At 43.1% G+C, this 6,019-nt stretch overlaps 1 long non-coding RNA gene across 1 annotated transcript; it reads left to right on the forward strand.

Annotated features, from left to right (window-relative positions):
* Window positions 1–2,598: 2,598 nt before the first annotated feature.
* On the forward strand, window positions 2,599–5,339 carry LOC104526550 (uncharacterized). Its single transcript, XR_003766231.1, has 2 exons — window positions 2,599–2,748; window positions 4,614–5,339. It is a non-coding gene; the product is annotated as an uncharacterized LOC104526550 (long non-coding RNA).
* Window positions 5,340–6,019: the final 680 nt, after the last annotated feature.

Consider the following 6,019-nt stretch of genomic DNA (forward strand, 5'->3'; position numbering starts at 1 on the left):
GCAAAGAACAGGGTCAAAACTTAGCACGACAGTGGTGTAACTGTGCCTTTCTAGAATCATCTGCAAAGTCTAAAATCAACGTTAATGAGGTAACTATCACCTGGTCCCTTGTCTTTCCTACTTCAGCATGAATGCCACATTAAGCCAGCGTGTGGTCCTTCATATATTTCTTAATCAGGATGATTCTGAAATATCAGCCCAAGAAGGGTTTGCCACGCAGTGTGTTCAGCTCCCGCTTTCTTTTTGTTTTAAAGAGATCTGCTCCTTTTTCTCTGTAAAGGGTGGGTAACTTTTCCAGGTAAGTGCTTTCCATAGCCTGTGTCAGAGGAGGTGAACAGCAGAGGGTCCTGAGTAAGCCCGGTTAACTGGATGACTCTCAGCTTAGATAAACTTTATCTGGAAAGGATCCTTTTTCAAGATAACTGCTGCAGCGATTCAAAAGGTGGATTATGCCCCATTGTAGTACCTGTCATGTTGCTCATGTAGTGTTGGCTTTGTTTTTGAAAGTCTTTGCTTTTCACATTCCTTCTCAAGCAGACAGCCCATCACAGTCCTCCTCTGGTTAAGCCACGACTGAGACCATGTCCAGACATATCCACCTAAGCAGTTCCCGTGTCTAAATGAGGAACACCTTTGTGATCACCCTGCCTTTTGCTGCTGCCTGAGGTAGTGCAGCTCTGCTGAGGGAGCTCTGCTTGTCATCAGGCACCAAGTTTTTTATTCTCTGCTGTGAATTATCTGACCGTGACAGGGGCCAGGTTTCCAACCACAAAAGCTAAGGTGACCCTGTTGAGCGTAGCTGGTTTAGTGCCAGGAGATAACTGGGACCGTTTAGGAGGCTGTGTGATAAGCAGGAGCAGTAGGATCTTGGACTGGACCCAGGGTTCATTTGGCAGCTAGCGGGACGTGCGCAGCGCTGCGTCTGCCCGGCTGAAAGGGAAGGGAGCTCCAGGCTGCGTGAATTGCAGCTTCCGTGGTTGGGATTAGCCTGGCTGTAGTGTGCACTAATCTAACCCGGTAAATATAGCTCGCTGAGCTAGACTCTTGCCAGAAGGGATTTTTTTTGTGTGTGTGTGTGTGTCTGAGCTGTAGTAAAATTACGACTGTTGATGAAGAAACTAAGGGCTCAGTCATCAAACAGATCACCGTGGAGTATAACAAATTCAGGGTTTGATCTCTCACTTGAGGGTTTTTTCAGAGGGAGTTTTTTCCCTTCCTTAGCCCTGGGAAGCTGAGAGGCATCTACCTCCAAATATTCAAGGATTTTGTTTGCCAGAGCAGAGAGGGTTGTTGCCTTCAGAAATTCAGACTCCTCCTGCATATTGTAATCACATTCAAATCATCTTGGCTCTTGTTTATAAAGGCTTAAATACTGAAAGCTGTTTTACATCAACATGGGAGATGTCCTTTACTAATTGGTTTCTCCTACAGAAAAATTTTCTTTTGAATTTTCTTTTTTCTCCTACAGAAAAATACACTTTTGAACATCTTGGCTGTGTCCACTGGAGAGTACAAACTACTTTTGCCTGAGGCTGACAGTAGAAAACTGTAGCAATAAGCTTAATAAAGGAGTAGTTTTAAAATATTTGGCATGAGAGATTAATAAAGCCACAGTCATGTTCATTTCATTTGAAACTAATTAACTGTGCACTAGTGCTTTTTCATGTAAGTAATAGCTGGAAAATCTTAAATTTCCAGTTGTTGCAGTTGGTTATAAACTGTTTCGTTGTCTTCTGAATTTCCTTGGAATCAACAAGAGTTTGTGAGCTGTCAACCGCTCCAGGAAGGAAAAAAGTAAACAAGGACAAGGGTGGAGCTTTCTGAAGGTTTAAATATTTCTCCTCAATACCGTGACCCTGCTCCAAGCATTTTTGCAAAGCTCATTTTGCTATAAATGGGTTGAGTATTGCTGGGAAAATAACTTGCAGCAAAAGCGTTCACAAGAAACTCGTCTCTGAAGCTGAAAGAGGCCCCTGTAATCATCCCCTTCTGGAAATGTCTGAGTTCAGGGCAGATATTTTGCTTCTCCTTGCTAATTTTATTAGTAAACTCAAAAGATTAGATCAGGCAAAAAGGTGAAGTAATTAACAGCTTGAATCTGTTTGGCAAAGAGGGAAATTAAGTGTGTCCTGTACAGTGGGAGAATGGAGACACTTTTGAAGGTGAAAGCCAAGGAAAAGGGATGCCTCTCCCTGCAGCGAGAACGTGCTGCTGCTGGTGTAGCAGTGCATCAGCCCAGGGAGAAGATCCTTAAGGATATTATGTCTGTCTTCTGAAAAACCTTTTGTAACTTCCCAGTTTTCTCCCACTTTTCCAAAGCAAGTGGTTTGTTGCCGTTTCTTTGCCGTACTCTTATGAAGCTTTTGGTCATATACAACCTGAAGGAGAAAGCTGCACGCTGCAGGATATGAGTTTACAGCTCCCTTATATACTGCATGCTCGTGTGAGCTCTGTGCTCTCTTGTTCCATAGGCAGTTGCTTGAGAAAAATGTTAAAATAAATGCAGCTGAATTGAACTTGTAAGACTGCAGCCACCAGGGAAGAGTAGCAGCTTGCCAACCTGCCTAATTTTTGACTCTTGCATAGTTTTTTATCACTTTGATTTTTTCAGTTTGTGTTTTTTCATTTTCAGATCTTTTATGACTTGGTCAGACAGATAAATAGAAAAACACCAGTGGAAAAGAAGAAGCCTAAAAAGAAAACGTGTCTGCTGCTTTAGAGTCCCATCGTGCAGCAGCTCTGAGCCAGGTAAGAGGCATCTGAATTCCACCCACAGCTCAGGACCATGAGCTGCTCCCAGCAGAGAGAGGACTCGTTCCCCTTCCTTCTCTCTGCTCCCAAATATAAAATTCTCCAGTTGTTGGACTTTTTTAAAAAGTCACTTCTGACTGACCTGGCAGAGAAATATCTGCTTCCCTCCCTTTCCCTTTTTGCTTGGGTTGATGAGTGTGACAGCAGGAACTAATGGAGACAGGCAAGGGTCTTCCTTTTTATTCTCACAGGTTCCCTGTCTGTCTTGTGCTCTGAGCCACCGTGGCTCAGTTTTGCTTCCTTTCTATCCTCTGCTGAAATTTAGCAGCATCTGTGTAACGTGCATTATTGTTGCAGCTGCTGTCTGGGTCCTGGGTGATGCGGGGATTGCAAATTGGTTTGGGTGGGATGTGAATTTCAGTGGCACAGAAATAAGAAGCTGCCCAACCAAAAAAAAAAACAACCCAAAATGAAAACGAAAAAACATCCCAAGGTTGGACATGGCTATAAATAATCTTCCTGTGTATCTTGGCAGGGTACTCTGTGTGCTTCCAGCTGTTCTATCACACTCCTGAAAGGAAACAGCATTTCTGTAGCTTCAGTTTTTGGACAGAAATGTCACCTAGGCTGCCCGTGAGCTGTTAGGGTGTTAGCAGAGGAGTGTGCTGCGTGGCTCTGTTCGGAGGCAGAGAAGGTGCAGGGTAAAATGCAAAGCAACTCGAGTGCCCTTGTCCTGCAGCATTTAAAACAAACTCCCGCTCACAGAAGGATTTCAGGGATGAATTTCTGAAAATGAGTGGCTCTCTGCCTTCTGCCAGACCCGGAGTTGGTGCTGTAGATGGCCATTTACGTAGCCTAGGTGTGATGGAGTAGGGTGAGTGGAGCTGTGCAGTTAACCTGCCTTCTGATGACTTCATGGATTGATGAGTCTCTTACTCTGAGCTTTGAATGTCAGAAAATAAAAGCTTAGGGTTGTGGGGAAACAATGGCTTTAGGAAAAGGAATTGAAGAGTATGTCTCAAGTGGCTTTTCCTGTTCCTCAGGTGATAGGTTTGAATTTAGCTAGTGTGGAGTCAGCCAGGGTGACTTCTTGGAGACGGGCTTCCCCAGCCCTGGGAGGACCCTGCTCCCTGCCAGGCCTGGCGTGGCTCTGCCTGCTCCCTCCCAAAGCCCAGCGTTGGCAGCAGCGTGGCACTGAAACACCAGCGACTGCTCAAGGAGTCCCCACGTTCAGTCAGTTGCTGATGAGACTTCTCATAACGTTGACTTCCACCCGTGCCCCCAGACCTGCTCTAGATGGACACAACACTTCACAGTGTCTCCCCCATTCTTTGTCAATCTCTGGGTGCCCAGCCCATTGTCCGTGTGTTACAGCTGGAACAGGGCTCAGGGAGATCTCCAACTCGTTACACTTAAGAGCATCTCAGAAATATAACAGACTAACTCTCCCTGAGTTGTTTATCTGCTGCTGAATTCAAAATCCACTTGAGAGCTGCCTGTCTCCTAAAGCAGATGTGCTGGGAGGACACTCGTTATCGCAGCAGCAAGGCAGGGTGGTGGCTCCTCTGTCACTGCTCCGCTGCAGCCACGATAAAACAAGAACTTGTTTCTTAAAGAGAGAGAGAGAGAGAGTTTCCAAAGTCTCTTTTCTTTCTGTTCCTCTGTACCTCTGAACTCGGAGGACAGTAGGGACAGGAGGAAGAGAAGCTCTTCCTGCTGAAAAAACTGCTGAAATGCTGCTTGTTTTCACCAGCCTGGGTGCAGGCAGTTGTCTGGGGAAGCTTCAGGCCTTTGTTTGAGATCATTCATCTTGTTGGTAGCGTGAGAAACATCCCTCCATCATCTCTCTTTACTTTTTCTAGATTGCAGGAATGAAGAACTGTTGCCTAAATGGAAAGTGCCAGCATTCCCGACTTCAAAACCTTATGGAAATTAATAACATATCTGAAGAAGCTTCTCCTCTTTTTGTATCCTGTGAGAAGAATCGAGATCTGAAAATGGTTTGCACACAGTCCCTGGAAAAAGAAATTGCTCTGTGTATATCTCTTGGAAATTTAAGACAATAGTACTCCTCCTTTGCAATAGCAGTTAACAGATGTGAAAATAAATATAATTGACTCTAGTGTATGATTATACAAAGGAGCATGGATGCATTTCAAATGTTAGATATTGCTACTATAATTAAAATTTCATATTGACCCTTTTATCATAATTTCTCCCCATCAAGCACTAAAAATGTTCCGCCATTATATTTTATATCTATAACTACAGATATATATTATCTGAAATTTCCCTTTGAACTCACTGCAACAAATAACTTTTTGAGTCATTGACTTAATTTTATATTTAAAAGTTATGGAATATCATTATTTTCATTCTGCCATTATATTCTAATTAAAAATGTTTGTGCATAATGCTTTGGAAAAATGGGTCTTTTATAGGAAAAAAAAACTGAGATAACTGATTTCTATGGCTTTAAAAGCAAAAATATATAATATACTAAACCAACTCTAATACTGCTTCTTGTGTTTTACTGTCACAGATTAAATTACAGCTTTTATGAATGATTAAATTTTAGTACATTTTCATTTTGTTTCTGTGTTTTTGTTACGGTTTCCAGGCTTTGGTTTTTATCCATGTCTAGTGAATTCCTCTTCCATTCGGGTAGATCCAGTGTTTTTTTGTTCCAACAAATACCACCTGTATGTCGTGACGCCGACGCGATGTCTCCGCGCAGCCTCCGTGTTGGATGTATTTAATCCTACCCCACACTAAAGTGCAGGAGGCTCTTTTAATTGCTTTTGTATATTCTTTTGAACGTTTAAAGGTTGTATTCCGCTGAAAATATTTCCTCTGTACAATTATTTTGATATGTACAAATTTGGTTTAATACTGTATCAAGGTCTGACTTTTTGCTACGATCTTTGGTGTCGCAGGATCGTGTCCTTTGGGGGTAGAATCCCTGTTTTGATAGTGCCCCCCACGAGCAGGAGATGGAATGCCCCCCATGATGATCTCAGTCACCATCTCCACATGGAGTTGAAAGTTGCTTCTGTCTAAACAGAATTTCAACAAAGCAAACAGCTGCTCTGTGTTTTCAGACACAATCTGGCTAATGTTACCTGATGTGCACAGTCAGCTGAAGGGGCTTTTCATTTCTTTTTGTTTGTTTGTTTGTTTTTAATACCTGTTGTTTCATCAAGTGTAACAGAGCAGGGTGTGAAGAGCCCCGGGGGTGCTCTGCCTCCATCCTCCCGTGTACATGCAA

This window comes from Antrostomus carolinensis, unplaced genomic scaffold, assembly GCF_000700745.2.
Source record: "Antrostomus carolinensis isolate BGI_N321 unplaced genomic scaffold, ASM70074v2 scaffold29686, whole genome shotgun sequence".
In the NCBI taxonomy this organism is placed as follows: domain Eukaryota; kingdom Metazoa; phylum Chordata; class Aves; order Caprimulgiformes; family Caprimulgidae; genus Antrostomus; species Antrostomus carolinensis.